We start from the raw sequence: 16,505 nt of genomic DNA, 5'->3' as shown, positions 1-16,505 counted from the left end.
CCGGGGGACGAGTGGAAAACCGCCTTCCGAACCCGCTATGGTCACTTTGAGTATCTGGTCATGCCTTTCGGCCTCTGCAATGCCCCTGCTACCTTCCAACATTTTATCAACGACGTCCTCAGGGACATGCTTGACCAATTTGTGGTAGCATATCTGGACGATATTTTGATTTTCTCAGAAGACCCTGAACAACATCGTGGGCATGTCCGCAGGGTGCTACAGAAACTCCGTGAACAGTCTCTCTATATTAAGCTGGAGAAGTGCGAATTTGAACAGACTTCCACCCAATTCCTCGGCTATATTATTTCACCGGAGGGCTTAAGTATGGATCCCCGGAAGATCCAGGCCGTGACTGAGTGGCCTGCCCCGAAGAACGAAAAGGAGGTCCAGAGGTTTGTAGGTTTTGCAAACTTTTATCGGAAGTTCATCAGGAACTTTTCAAAAATCATCGCCCCAATCACTCAACTAACAAAAAAGACTGTCCCCTTCGGGTGGACTCCGGAGGCACAGGAGGCCTTTGCTAAACTGAAGTCCCTCTTCACCTCTGCCCCGATCCTGGCCCACCCAAACCCTGAATTACCATTTACGGTCGAGGTGGACGCCTCCGACGCTGCGGTGGGCGCAATTCTGTCTCAACGTTCAGGGGAAAAGATGCTCCTACACCCTTGCGCTTTCTTCTCCCGCCAGATGTCCCCCGCTGAACGGAATTACGACATCGGGAATAAGGAACTGCTGGCAATCAAGGACGCTTTCACCGAGTGGAGACACTTGCTGGAGGGGGCCCATAATCCCATCTCTGTATACACTGACCACCGGAACCTAGAGTTTATCCGCAGCGCCAAGAGACTCACCGCCAGACAGGCCAGGTGGAGTCTGTTTTTCTCCAGATTCAATTTTGTTATCTCCTATCGCCCTGGGTCGAAGAACGGCAAAGCGGATGCTCTCTCAAGGATGTTCTCTGAAACCTCTCAGATCAATGAGGCTCCGGCCGGTATCCTTCCCGACAGAAGCATCATAGGAGCCACCTACTTGAAGGAACTTCTGGGTTCCCTCAAGGAAGGGTATGAGAACGATCACCTCCTCACCTACCCACCTGGAGCTGTAAACCTTACTCTCAAGGGTGGCTACTGGTTGTACCGGGATCAGCAGTTGTACGTACCAGAATCTGCACGACTTGACGTACTTAAACTCAACCACGATTCCAAACCGGCCGGCCATCTGGGTATCAGGAGGACCCAGGAGCTCCTCTCCCGTTTCTTCTGGTGGCCAACTTACAGAAAAGATACCGAGAGGTTTGTCTCCTCATGCACGACGTGCGCCCGCAACAAGACCCCCCGCTCCTCCCCCGTGGGCTTGCTATGTCCACTCCCGGTTCCCTCCCGCCCCTGGGGTTCAATCTCCATGGACTTTATTGTGGAACTTCCTCCCTCCAAAGGCATGAACACCGTTCTGGTCGTCGTCGACCGTCTCACCAAAATGGCCCACTTCATCCCCTGCAAGGGCCTACCTACCGCCAAACAGACGGCCGATCTCGTACTCCGAGAGGTTTTTAGGCTACATGGGGCCCCGGACGATGTTGTTTCGGATCGGGGAGTACAGTTCACTTCCAGGTTCTGGAGAAACTTCTGTCAAGCCCTTGGGATCAAGGTGAACCTGTCTTCTGCGTTCCACCCCCAATCCAATGGGCAGACCGAGAGAACGAATCAAACCCTCGAGCAGTATTTGCGCTGTTTCGTCACCCATCTGCAGGACGACTGGCTGGACCACCTCTCTACGGCCGAGTTTGCCTATAACAATGCGGAGCACAGTTCTACCCAATACAGCCCGTTCTACGCTAACACCGGCCTACACCCAACCTTCATCCCTCACTTGCCCATTTCCACCACAGTCCCAGCTGTGGCCGAACGTCTTGCAAGTCTACAACAGGCACAGGAAAATATTCGGGACAATCTACATCGAGCCCAGAGCCGCTTCAAGCAGGCAGCGGATAAACACCGCAAACCCGCTCCGGAATTCCAGGTAGGGGACAAGGTGTGGCTCTCCACCAGAAACCTAAGCCCAAAGGTTCCCTCCCGGAAGTTGGGCCAAAAATACATGGGTCCTTTCCGGATCACGGCTCGAATCAACGAAGTCACCTTCCGACTCGACCTTCCCGACTCCATCCGAGTGCACCCGGTTTTCCACTGCTCTCTCCTGAAACCACATGTTGAGAACACTTTCCCAGGCCGCCACCCCCCTCCTCCCCCTCCGGTAAGAGTACAAGACCAGGAGGAATACACTGTGGCCAAGATCCTTGACTCCAGACTCCACCGTGGAAGGCTGCAGTATCTAGTTGGGTGGAAAGGCTATTCCCCCGAGGATAACTCCTGGGAGCCGGAGGAAAATGTCCATGCCCCCAGACTGGTAAAATCTTTCCACCAAAGACATCCCGATAAACCATCATCTGCGGTGCCCGGAGGTCACCTTGGAAAGGGGGGAGTACTGTCGGGATTCGAACCAGTGACCAGCCATGTCCCAGGCAGTAGCTCTAGCCACTAGACTACCAACCCTTCTGGACATTTCCTTCTACTGAACTCTTTGATCTACCTTGTTCCAGCCTTGCCTTGTTAATCTCTGTGATTCCTTGCACCTGCTACTTCCTCTTTATAAGCCCAGCCTCTTGCACCAGATCCCTGCTGGTTATTGTTCTTCTGGACTTGATCCTGCTGCATCTACTGCTGTTCCTCTGCTGCTACTGCTACCAACTTGACTGCTGCCGACCTTGGAATTGTCCCCGACTACTCTTCTGCTTGTCCCTACCAACTGACCTGCTTCCACCGTTCCCGATCCGGATTGTCTGACCACGCTCACTGCCGCCTGCCCTGACCCACCGCCTGCTAACCGATTACGCCTCTGTCTGACTACGCTGCAACTACAACCTGCCTGCGGTCCTTGCCACTGGGCTCCACCTCCAGCCAGCTATCCTCTGACTCAGGTGAGCCTGTAGGATTGTAACAACATCAGTCTGTTTGCAGTGTGTCAGTTTCTGTTTTCGTTGAATCCTGTCATCTGACAGCTTATATGTAGTTCTTATTTGGGATGCCCTGACCTTATAAACACTTGTTATCGCTCAATTCTTATCAATCTAATAAGAATATATGTCTTAAGTAAATGTTTATGAGGTCAGGAGATCATAAAGAGCTCCACAAGATCAGATGATGGGAGTCGAAGCAAACAGAAACTGACAGTTTACGAGCAGACTGATTTTTAACCTTTGTATCTCATAAATGGTTAAATCTTTTTAATAAAGACCAACTGAAAAAAATAAATTTTGCCCAAAATGTGTAAAATCCCATCCTTACAAATATGCCCCAACGGTGTACATAGCAGTTAAATCGCTTTTGAGCAAGGCTGGATGACAACCAATATATAGTTGCACAGTGGCTATTCCACAGATTACTGATAGTCTTGTTGCCATTGAGCAATATATTCCTCCTCCTGCATTACTGTATATGGCGGTAGATTTGCCATTCAGGAGCAGGGTAACATTCGTGGAAGCTGTAGTGGTGACAATATTGACTACTTGCCAACAGTGACAATTACCTTGGGACTCTACCGCAAACTGGACCACAAGTTAGTCATAATTTGAATAAAAATAAATATTTCTGGGCCATTTAGCATTTTTTTTATAGTAAAATGGTGCATAGTTTGAAATAACCTGCAAATTGGGATGTTGTTAGGTAGGCATATTGGTTGCCGCCCATTAGGATGCACGGTGCAGTGCCAGATCCCAGGCACACAGTGGAATATAAAGTATATGTAGTAGCAGGATCTAGTTACAAAATATTATATACACTGCATATTCTCTATATACCTCCTATGCATCTTCATGGTTACAGACTATGTAGTCTGATCCTTCTTTTGCTCTCTCTCTTCCATCAGTCCTCTGCATCTCATATTCTACTAAATGTATATTTGCAGTAAAATAGTAAGATTGGAATGTCAGACTACACAGTGTCTGTTTGTAGTCTGTTACCATGGAGATGGGTAGGCACGGAAGTTGCACAGACAAGACAATAACTTCCTTTCAAGGTTCTTCTGTAGAGAGCATATTTAAAAATGCCCTGATACCCAGCAGAAGTCTACATTGGGTGCCAGCCCCTGGTGGCCCTGTGGAACATACAGTACAGCTGGAGTCTTTGGTGACCCGTATTATATTCTATAGTACTGTACATACAGAATTCATTCACTGTAAGCTACTCATGTACACTGTGTCTACCTTTCCAATATATAACACTGCTTTTAGGTTAGGATCATTATTAGAATGTCAGACTACACAGTGTCTGTTTGTAGTCTGTTACCATGGAGACGGGTAGGCCTGCAGGGGAGCTGTAATGGCGAAACAATAATTAAGGTTTTGCAATTTTTCTTCCTTTCAAGGCACTTCTGTAGAGAGCACATATGAAAATGCCCAGTGACTACAGCTGTACTATAGTCTATTGTACCGGGATGGGCCATTTATATGGATACACCTTAATAAAATTGGAATGGTTGGTGATATTAACTTACTGTTTGTGGCACATTAGTATATGTGAGGGGGGAAACTTTTCAAGATGGGTGGTGACCATGGCGGCCATTTTGAATCCAACTTTTGTTTTTTCAATAGGAAGAGGGTCATGTGACACATCAAACTTATTGGGAATTTCACAAGAAAAACAATGGTGTGTTTGGTTTTAACGTAACTTTATTCTTTCATGAGTTATTTACAAGTTTTCCTAGAAAGTGGATTGGTCGTCGTGGACCAGTTGAATGGCCCCCAAGGTCTCCCGATCTGACCCCCTTAGACTTTTATCTTTGGGGTCATCTGAAGGCAATTGTCTATGCTGTGAAGATACGAGATGTGCAGCACCTGAAACTACGGATACTGGAAGCCTGTGCTAGCATTTCTCCTGCGGTGTTGCTATCAGTGTGTGAAGAGTGGGAGAAGAGGGTTGCATTGACAATCCAACACAATGAGCAGCACATTGAACACATTTTATAAGTGGTCAGAAACTTGTAAATAACTCATGAAAGAATAAAGTTACGTTAAAACCAAGCACACCATTGTTTTTCGTGTGAAATTCCCAATAAGTTTGATGTGTCACATGACCCTCTTCCTATTGAAAAAACAAAAGTTGGATTCAAAATGGCCGACTTCAAAATGGCTGCCATGGTCACCACCCATCTTGAAAAGTTTCCCCCCTCACATATACTATGGTGCCACAAACAGGAAGTTAATATCACCAACCATTCCCATTTTATAAAGGTGTATCCATATAAATGGCCCACCCTGTATATACCGTACCAGGGGTAGGCAACCTCAGGCACTCCAGAAGATGTAAAACTATAACTCCCAGCATGTACACTTGCTCTACTGTTCTCAGAACTCCCGCAGAAGTGAATACAGCATGCTGGGAATTGTAATTTCCCAACAGCTGGAGTGCTGAAGGTTGCTGACCCCTGGTATATACAGTACACAATCCATTCACTGTACGGTATTCATGTACGCTGTGTCTACCTGTGCAATGTATAACCTCGCTTTTAGGTTCGTGTTGTTCTATGCAGAGTTCACTTACGGATATAAAATCTTAAGTAACTAAACTTGGAAACAGGAGGAGATACATCAATCCTCCAAACTTTGCACTCTTTGCAAAATTATATAAGTAGTGATCTGGAAGTGCTTCACACAGAATCATCTCTCAGAACGTGTTATCATTGATTTGGAGTTCAATAATTATTCAAACGCTTCACAAATGGCTTAAAAAGACTTTAGGAAAGTAGCGCTCGAGTAATCCCCCATGATGTATATTACTAATAATATTACTTCTCATCAATGAGAATTTACAGGACAGGAGGATTAAAGGAACTGTCCATTTTGGTCAATCTCTTGGCTCTGGGCGTTAAGCGAATTATAGGTTGTAGGAACTTCTAGCAATTAATGCAATGTTAGAAGGGACTCAGAACCTAGCGGTCTATTTCCCTGCAGTGCCTCCACAGGTGACATGAAGTATTACACAGTTTGCCGTTAAATCAAAGGTCTGCCCTTGCAATGTTAGGACATGTGAGGTCCTCCCAAAATAGCCGCTCAAGGTGATATGGGCAGGTTCAAATGAAAGGCCAACCATGTAAAGCATGGACATTCCGGGTCTGCTAGAGTAGGAACTGCTTGTACATAATGTCGCTTCGCTCTGGATCAGTCCTCAGTAGGGAACCCAAATGGGGCACAGGGCCAGCATCAGACTGGCTCCACCAGGGTAATAGAGGTCCAGGAGAAAAAAAAAACATATTTGCAGCCAATCACTTGCTACTAGAGTCTATTTCTTTGACTTAAAACTTGGTAGACTTCAGTGATGATATGGGGGTTGGACCCCAAGAATAATTTAGACTGGTGGGCCCAGGGAACTCCAGTCCAACACTGCTCAGTCCAACACTGAAGGGGACTTCACAAATGACCTGGCATCTTATGGCTGCCGGTCAATCGACATGCCAGATTGTGACCGCTGTCGCTACTGAGGCCACTTATTGACTTCAGTGGTGACATGCATGCAGACGGCACATCACACTTCTGGTCCGGGAGGGGAGGGGGGGGGGGGGGTTGCAAAAATATAATATATAAAAAATATCCTGAGAGGGAGATTACAATGCAGTTACTAAAAAACCCCACAATACCAAGCACAGAGGCTACCCAATAGATGGCGCTGTGCTTCCTAAGCTGTGAGAAGGTTGTGGCGCTCACCAGAGCAGCCTCTTCAAACAACTGATTGGCGGTGGCGACAGGCATCGGATCCCTACCTACCAGATACTGATGACCTATCTTGAGGATAGGTCTTGGACAACCCCTTAATACTGCTACCCCAAGTCACCACTGCAAAGAATACTGCAATCACTATTACGGTTTGGTAGAACATTTTACCACATATATTGGACTGAAGCTTCCTAAGGAAATACATCATACTATTGTAAAAATGTATCTGTGGTGCACTTGCACATACTTAGGCCTCATGACCATGTTTGTTTAACAGTCTGCAAAATGTGGATCGGCAAAACACGGATCCCGACTGTGTGCATGCCACCATTTTATTTCAAACTTCTGTAGAAATGTTCAATCATTGTCTGCAAAATGGACAAGAATAGGACGTGTTCTATCCTTTTCCCACCCCATTGAAATGAAAGGGTCCTTATCCGATCCGCAAAAAATGTGGATCGGAGGCGGATGGAAAATACGACCGTGTGTATGAGGTCTTACACGTATTTCTGCCACACGTGACCATCACGGTTCCTTCCCGTCACTTAGCAGTAATGTGACCTTGTTTAAGGCCCTGACCTCTAACAATTTAGGTTTAATTAGTTAACTCCACCCAGAAATACATTTTTTTTTCCCTATTGATCAATTCCAAGGTTCATTGATTTGGCAGAAAAAGATTTTATGGTAATCGAAAAAACTGACACGGTGGACCTTCTGTCTCGTAGGAAACATCAAGCCAATTTCCAGGGATCTCATAAAAAACATTCATGCCGTGACTTCAGGCCGCCTGCTTTGGTTTCAGTGGAGGAGGAGGAGAAGCTTAGCTACTTTTTCCCAGTATTCCTCAATTTTCAAATTGACTAATAACAATTGCAATGTAACCTTGCAGGCTATAATGGACGATAAAGGCTCTGGGTTATCCTAGGCCACCCCCCCCCCCCCCAAAAAAAAAAAATATGTTCACCGGTACCAAATCATGTGTGACACTCTACAGGTCTGGACTGAGGCAAGTATGTTTTGCTCAGTGAGGGACATGACAGGGTTATCTGACTGTGACTGACCACCAAGAGGACATGGACCCTCTGGGTGACCAGGTGACATTGTAAATCCCACTAGGAGCTAATATGGCTGACTATACCAATTCAAAGGAACCCAGCAGGGGCATAGATTCAGTGCAAACAGACAACCAATAAGAACCAATGCAAAAAACAAAGTCATACAAAAACACAGGAAAAAGTGCACTGTATTTAAAGGGGTTGTCTGAGTTTTTAAAGGGGTTTTTCAAGAGTTTTTTTTACTGATGACCTATCCTCTGGAGAAGTCATCAGTATCTGATTGGTGGGGGTCCGACACCTGGGACCCCGCCGATCCGCTGTTTGAGAAGGTACTGGCGCTCACAGTAGCAGTGCTGCCTTCTCTCAGTTTGGCCTAGGACTTGTGAAGTCACGTTCATTGGTCACGTGGCCGAGGTGAAGCTCAGCCCCATTGAAGTGAATGGGGCTGAGCTGCAATACCAAGCACAGCCACTATACAATGTACGGCGCTGTGCTTGGTGAGGCCATGCTGCTACTATGAGTGTCAGAGCCTTCTCAAACAGCTGATCTGAGGGGGTCCCAGGTCTCGGATCCATACTGATTAGATACTGAGGATAGGTCATCAGCAAAAAAAAAAAAAGGGAAAACCCATTTAATGCTGTCCTCAGATTAAGCCTAGAATATCTGATCGGTGGGGGTCCAACTCCTGGGGCCCCTGCTGATCAGCTATTTGAAGGATCTCCATGGCCTCCTCCTACGACAGTGACGTCACATTCATCACATGGCGTAGGCGCAGCTCAGCCCCATTCAAGTGAATAGACCTGGGCCGTTATACAATGGACGGTGTCGTGCTTGGTGCGAAGAGGTTGTAGCACTCAGGGAGCACCATGGCCTCTTCAAACAGCAGATAGGCAGGGGGGTGCCGGGCGTCGGACCCCCACCAATCAGGGACTGATGATCTATCCAGAGGATAGGTCATCAGTAGTAACCACTCGGGACAACCCCTTTAATGCATCAGATAACTACATATCACAACGCAAGATTTTACCAGTAAGCCCCAAAAAGGTGCAACCGTCTCTACTACTGGCAGAGACGTAGCAAGATTGAGTTTGTCAGATGTAGCAGCAAAGAGTTGCTCATTCTGCACACTCATGCACAATGCCTACACACTCGGCTCTGCTATATCTGTAGAAAGCAAGGTGTTATCACAATACAGGCACAGTCTGACTGTAGCTATGAATGGCTGATGTATTTCGGCACTCTGAAGAGGGAGGTGTATGAATTAGATTCATTTATGCCTGGCAGCAGGGATTTTTCGCCTACTGTACCGAACAATCCCGCTCTGCAATACGGACAGAAAAGAAAAAGAAAAAAGTTGCATTGTGGTCTCGCAGTGGCCTCTGGCGTGGAGCACTATTGTAGTTACTGTAAGCCAGGCATCTCCAATGTCTAGAGCTTAATAAGATCTCATTATAAATTCTATACAGAGTAAGCGGCCAGAACTGCAGGACCGTAATCACATCAGACAGGAAAGCATTCTCATTTTATGGAATACTATATCAACAATAATGCATGGTGATTAGCAGCGAATGTTTATGCAGCAGATAGCAGAGTGGATGCTGTGTGTTCTGCTGCCCGATACTACAGCTCCAGATACTACATTATTAAGGGTTTATCTTTTTGTGGCAGTCGGTTCATTATTAGACGTTTGCATTGTGCCATAGTATCATGATATCTCGTTGCCAGTGTCTTACACCGGCTGCCCACAACACACAGCTCTTTTCTTGGTACCCGGTATCTGTGAGTAATACACACCTCGAGTGAAGGACAAGCCGTAAGGCTATTCAAATTGAGGAATTAGCAGGTTTTGCTAAGATCTCCAGATGTTGAAATTTTCAAGCACCTAGCTCCATTCTGTGGCATAAAAGCCAAATTGAAAATAAAGTTTTTGACCCACATGAAACCTCAAAAATCAGATCAAGTTGTGCGGGATGATTGTGTGATGCCTCCTGTCCTTCCTGTCTTGCCAGATATCGATGAGAGGGACAGACTCCTTGAACTGAGAGGCCTTGGCTTATCACTTTGCAAGATCGTTACGCGCCTAGGTGGAGATGTCAGCACTCTTCAACGCTGTACGTCGCTGTAAATGGGAGAGCAATGACAAGCTGGAATGAAAGCAAGAGGTGCACAGAGGCCAACCTCTGCACAGAACAATGGTGCTGCAAGTTAAATTGGATGTCATATCCCAAGCCTAGGGCGGCAAACAGTGTCCAAACAATCAGGAGGCTTTGCTACGAGCCAGACGTTCGGCTACAGGTGTTCTATTGACCTCGGAAAGATGGTGATAGAGTCTGGAAAGCAGTTCTGTCCTCTTCAGCGACGAGTCCTGCTTTTGTCTCAGACGCAGTGATAGCCATGGATTAGTTTGGAGACCACAAGGGCAACATCATGAAAAGGCCTTTAGAAGGGAACATCACAGTAGTCCTACTCCAAGGATTATGGTGTGAGGTGGCCTAATGTGTGGTATGCAGAACCCTCTAGTCTTCATTTAAAAGGGTTGTCCACTTTTTACTATTGATGACCTATCCTCAGGATGGCTCATTAATATCAGATCGGCTGTTTGAAGAGAAAGCCGTCCCATAGGAATGAATGGGGATGCCATACTTACATTGCAATTGCTGCGGCGAGCAGGTACACAGAGAAGAAAAGGCAAAACTCGTACGAGTGCAGCTGATCGGTGGGGGCGCCAGGAGTTGGACCCCCGCCGATCTGATGTTGATGACCTATCGTGAGGATAGGTCATCAATAGTAAAAAGCAGACAACCCCTTTAAGGTACACTAACAGATCGGTGTTACATTGATTTGTTGGGAGGAACCAGTGGTATGGCCATTTCTCCGAAGTGTCCCAGGAGCCGTTTTTCAACAGGACCATGCCAGGACGCATGTTGCTCATGCTACTATAAGCAGGCTGTGTGGCCTAAATGTACTACTATGGCCTATAGCAGCTCCGGACTTGTCTCCCATCGAACACATCTGGAACAATCCTGGTCGGAAATAGCAAAGGAAACTGCCAGCAGCGGATCTTGATGATTTGCGTGCCCAAGTGTATCCACAGTGGCAGAGCATTCCTCACAAAACCATTAATAACCTAATTGATAGCATGCCCAGGTGTTTTAGCATGTGTATATCTGCGTGTGGCGCTGATACGTGACACTGAATAAATCGAGATGTTTTGAATATTTTGATTCAATTTTTTTGTTATTTGCATTTTACTAATGTGTCTATCAATCCAACCATTTCCATAACTCCTTCTTGGTGTTGCAATTTCAATGTTGGGGAGTGTAATGTACCCGCATGATATGGCTTCTATCCTAAGTGTGCTATGTATTCCTCCTGCATTCATACCTGTGTCTGTTGTCACTTATTTCTGTCCCCCGATGAACCGGGGACAGCCTGACTTGCGCCTGGTATAGTCTTATACAGTGAGGCTTTATGACGTTGATACTGGTTGATCATCTGTATGCATTGGTCGGGACTGCAGGTTTCTGGCAGCTTTTTTATCCTGTTCAGGGTATTGCAGGGCCAGGTTTCCAGTGCAGGCAAGCCATTGTGTGGTGAATTAGCTGCCTTATCTGTTTAGTAGCACAGGGACGTCTAGTGTGAGACAGGTGACCCTGCATTTCCAACAAGTTCACGTTGTTATAGTTTGTACCCCAACTTTTGCAATTGCATTAATAATGTAGGTCTGACCTATTCAGTGACACATACATGTCTTGTTGCAGACTACATTGCATTGGATTTCTATTGCCGCCTGGGGCCTTCTGAAGGTTCCCAAGCTTGCGATTTTTTCTTATCATGTGAAAGCGTGGCCACTGCTGCTGGATTTCAGGGTGGTCGTAGCCATGGAAACGAGCAGTGAATCCAGCCTGCAAAGGAGGCAATATGGAGAATCACAATACATTACTAAGTGCCTTGTATTAACTTTCTCGACATGATAAATGCCATTTGCTGAAGTGAGACAACCCCTTAAGGGCTCATGCACACAACCGCGCTGTTTTTTGTGGTCCGCAAATTGCGGATCCACAAAACATGGATGCCACCCGTGTGCGTTCCGCAATTTGCGGACTGGGCTGCCCATAATAGAAATGACTATTCTTGTCCTCAAAACGGACAAGAATAGGACATGTTCTTTTTTTTTTTTTTTTTTTTTGCAGGGACATGGAACGAAGGTCCGCATCTTTTGTGACCCCATTGAAGTGAATGGGTATGCAACCAACCCAACCCAACCAACATTCGTGTGCATGAGCCCTAAAGCAAATACTACAAGTACCATTGTAAGTTCTGGATGAAAGACATTTGCAAATGTCTACACAGGACGCATAGTGGCATAAAAAAAAGCCAAAGGAGACGCACCAGGAGTGAGCCCAATTAATGGGGACCCATTTCTCCCAGAAATCTCATACTTTCCATCTCTCCCGGAACATCTTGAAGGCTCCCGGAAAAAGGAGAGACCTCACTGAAGAGCATGGAGTGTTGATCTCTGGTGGAAGGCAGCATTGTATGTACTGTAACTACAAGTGACACAAGCATTATGCATTATTAGATGTGGCCCTGGCACCCAAAGTACCTTGAGAGAGCAGGGCGCTGCTACACGGGGGGCAACCCCTCAACTCCCCCATACCAACCTCCAGAAGTTAGCAACTATGATGTTCCCCTATAGATAGAATGTTGATTGGCATTTATTATGGCACTGCACTGGCATCTGTAAAAAGGACCCGATGAGGATAGGACCACCCAGAGCCCGGACCGACCTCTTCAAGGACCATATAGCAGCCACATGTGCTGCCTCTATATGTGCTGCCTAAACTGCCAGTAAATCCTGGTCAAACTATCTGGACACGGAAGAGGAAGCAAGAAGCTGATATAAGGAATCCTGCAAAAACGTTCAAGTTTTTGTGAAGCTTTGGACTTCAGTAAAACATAAGTTACCCAATTTTCATTTTGGAATCACTGCACGCAAATACATCTCCTGGGCACTGGAAGACCCCTTTACCAGGAACAGAGTACAGGATAATGTTCTGTTTACATGAGAACATTCGTTTTCAGCGCCACAGAAAATCTGACACGTAACCAGCCAGGCCATTTTCTGAAATCAATGAATTCCAATTATAATATACTGTTTAGGCAGTGAGATAGATTACACACGTCGCCAGTGTCCGTCTTATCTTCTCAGCACAAGGGGAAAAAAATCATTAGTGGCAGATAATGGTGATTGGCAAACAAAGAGTTAAGTGGGAGTCTGCAAATCTGTGTGGGAATTGGGAAATTACAACAATCAAGGAAAAGCATTATTAACACATAAACACGTTCTTATTTACTCTGTCCAGGATTCCCAGAAATGATGCACTTTTCCATCTGCTTACGGATTTCTGTCGTCAGCTCCATGGAATGTGAATTAAGGATAATACCCTGGACTAACAATATATTACTAAATACATATATTAGAGCCACTCTAATGGAAATACGCCGCAGCACTGCCCTACACCTAGAAACTGCTTTAAGTAGGGGGTTCAGAGCTAGAGAGTATCCCCTGTTTCACATCACATATTTAAATGATAAAATTCTGGCTGCTTAGAGCCACCACTAGAGGGAGCTCCCATCATACAAATTCATACAGCTCACACTGAGTTCATTCAGAGCTGTATAAACCCGTAAGCATAGAGCTCTCCCTAGTGGCAGCTGCAGGCACCCGTGACTTTAGGGAAAAAAAGGGGTTATCCCCACTATCAGATATCATATTTATTGTATATCACATAAAAGGAACAATGTTGGCCACTTGTTACAGGTATGTTCATACACTTACCCATTAGGCTACTGCTAGTGGGTAGAACATGGAAACTTATGCTAATGCGGTATTAAGTAGAAGCTAGGGTTAACATACTTTTTTTAGAGGGGAGGAATAGCTTGGGCACTTGGACTTGGCATCTCTGCTAGTCCGTTAGTTCAGAGTCAGAGGTGGGGCTGTGTTGGAGCAGGACAGATCCAGCCCACACCAGTCCTGTCAGAGGTAGGTTTAGCCAAGTTTGAGGCCCAGTGACAGTATCATGTAGGGTAGGGAACAGTGAAAACTTGTACTCCACCTATAACGCTGTCCCTACCTACTTGCCACCCTGAATGGCAGCAACCAACTGGGCGACAGCTTCTAACTTGACTATGCAGGCCTAAACCTATTGGGGTAAAACAGTAGTCAGACAGAAAGAAGTCAAAACTAGACAGGCAAAACCAGAACCAGATCAGAATTCAAAGGCTAAGTCAAAATGAGGCCATAGTCCAAACCAAAGAGATACATCAGAACCGACACAAGAGACAAACCCAAGGTCAAATACCAGAAAGGTCAGTGCCAGGAGATAATTGCCGAAGAGTTGATCAGGAGTCAGGAGCAAACTCAGGGACAATCCAGAAGTCAGAATACCAAGTATTCAAACCAAAGTACAATATACGCTAGCGAGGCTAAGAAGACCAAGAATAGGCACCTGATACCAGCAGCTGCTTGTTTAAATCTCCCACTGACAGGAAGCATGTGACGCTGGCGCCCGTGCTCTCTGATAGACTGACGCCCGTGCTCTCTGATAGACTGACCAGTCTGACTGTCTGCGGGGCTGGTTGACAAAGCAGTGAAACGACTCCACCGCTACACTGCAGCAGAGAGGTCGGGCTTGCCACCGGAGAAGGTAAGTATGATGGTATGTGGATAGAGAACCCCTGAGAAGATTGGGCAGCTAACACAGAGAGTGCTAGATTTAGCCTGTGAGAGTAAGGCACGTCTAGGCTACTGGATCCCACAGCCTTGGTTAGGATACTTCTGCTTCTGGCAGCCATCTCTTATCTTTGCAATAGTTTGTAGTACTCTTTTGGTGTCTGCAGCTCGCAGTCAGGAACTGCAGACATTGCTGAAAAAATCGGATTTTGGTGCACCCCTCATCTAAGGTGGAATGTTAGGTATAGTGATAGTTAAGACTGTATCTGAGAGTTGCTGCGGAGAAAACCCCTGCTTCAGCTAAACAATGTTCGAACATTATTAAAGGGGTTTTCCAATCTCTTTTAAGTTATGGCCTAACCTCAGGTTAAGCCATCACTAGATAATCGGCACCATGCACCCCCAACGATCAGCTGTGTAGATCTGGTGCGGGAACCACACAGCACCGTCAACTGTGTAGCGCATGGTGTTCATCACTGCATCGCTACTCCGATTGAAGTGAATGGAAGAGGTTCTGCAGTGACGGGTTCTGCCCACTATAATGTTGGCAATGCTCTGTAGCTCCGGCGCCGACTTACGGCAATGGAGCTATGCAGAACAGCTGATTGGCGGGGGTGAGGGTTGTCGGACCCCTGCCGATCAGCTAGTGATGGCCTATCCTAAGACTAGGCCATCACTTAAAAAGTGCTGGACAACCCCTTTAACAAGTTTTGTGTGCCTCCATCTTATCTGGAAGACATCTTGAGTTCTTGCACTAAAGATTCCTTATTTATGTTCAATTTAAGGATGAACGAATTGATTTGTTATAATCAATATTCGACCTAAATTTTTTTTAAAAAATCTGATTTGTTTGGGTACAATATTTCCAGAGAGAGAGAATTTCTTGGCTGATTCGGATGAATCAGACCATAACAAATTTTTGGAAATTCGCTCATCTGTAGTTCAACTGCACTTCGTTGCCTGACTCCTGTGTTTTGCACCGCACCTCTGCAACAAGAAGTAAACCCCACCTTCCATCAGGCAGGAGGCTACAACCAGGGTGTGCCTTGCGGGAAACAGCTACTAGGTGCACCCCATTATTACTAACAGCCCTAGGAGCGAGGGAAAAGGACACACCATAGCCAATGTCAATACCGGGGTGACTACATCCACCAACAGGACTACCACTTCTATCATCCTTCCCTCATTATCCACTCTGAGTTATTGCATTCAGACTATGGAAATGTTATACAAATTTCAGAGCATGTTCTGCACCGACATCCATGTAAAATCTGCCCACAAACTGCCTTCCATTGTTTTCAATGGTAATTATGCATGACAGCGTGGATGGTGACAGGTTATTCAAAAACAGATATAAAATCAGCATTTTGGAGAAAAAAGGGGTTGCCATGTCACTTCTTATTGTGGATTTTGCTTGGAGACCATGAAGGGTAGCCACACAAATATATGAAACGCCCGTGCCGATCCGAGGAATATATCCCAGGTGAACCCAAGCAGATTTTTTTCCAAATCAGTGTAGGATTTTTCAGCATAAAAAAAATCTGTCATCTCAATGTACCGTACATTGTTCCAGTAGAGACACTGACATTTAATTACATAGTATGGCTCAACCTGGTGTTCAAAGCAATATGCATGTCCATCTGGCGGACACACATGCTCAGTCACTCTTCTCACAGCCAGGTCTCTGCATAGTGATCCTCTATTCACTGCAGGCAAGAGAAACTGCTTCCTGTTCCTCTGGTCATGAAAGGAGGAGAACCTCTGAGGCAACTTGGCAGTTTAGCTGAGAAATCACCTTTTGCAGGGGAAGTAAGAAGGGAATATATTGTCAGCTGCAAGTGGGGGAAGGAGGCTGATTCTGTTCAGAGCTGGCCCCCAGCAGAACAGATTAGCAGTAGCACCAAGGGGGACGCATGGAAGCAAAAAATATCAAAAACATGTATTCTGTATG

General features: G+C 46.0%; 1 protein-coding gene across 11 annotated transcripts in view; it reads right to left on the bottom strand.

Moving 5' to 3' along the window:
- The window catches only part of RIMS2 (regulating synaptic membrane exocytosis 2), a 638,194-nt gene that overhangs the window by 386,221 nt on the left and 235,468 nt on the right, over nucleotides 1-16,505 (bottom strand). The gene's annotated exons all lie outside the window — the stretch shown is intronic.

The sequence above is a fragment of the Bufo bufo genome, chromosome 5, assembly GCF_905171765.1.
Source record: "Bufo bufo chromosome 5, aBufBuf1.1, whole genome shotgun sequence".
NCBI lineage: Eukaryota > Metazoa > Chordata > Amphibia > Anura > Bufonidae > Bufo > Bufo bufo.
This window is presented reverse-complemented; position numbering and strand designations above follow the sequence as displayed.